The sequence below is a fragment of the Penaeus monodon genome, chromosome 28 (assembly GCF_015228065.2).
Source record: "Penaeus monodon isolate SGIC_2016 chromosome 28, NSTDA_Pmon_1, whole genome shotgun sequence".
Classification (NCBI taxonomy): Eukaryota; Metazoa; Arthropoda; class Malacostraca; order Decapoda; family Penaeidae; genus Penaeus; species Penaeus monodon.
The window spans coordinates 27,984,727-27,984,926 of NC_051413.1; positions in this window are offsets into that span (position 1 = coordinate 27,984,727).

The window sequence follows — 200 nt, forward strand, 5'->3', positions numbered from 1 at the left end:
ACAATCCTGGTTGATTTAATCATGATGGAATTTATGATTTACTCATGTTGGTCATCCTGAACCTTCCCCGATGATTAAAGGTCTTGAGAGTGACTGTGAACACGACTGTTGTAAATAACGTTTGGCATTCCGTTAGTCGGGTTTGACACTATCTTTCCCGAAACGCACTGACTGTGACTGTCTTCAAAGTCTTCCGGTTG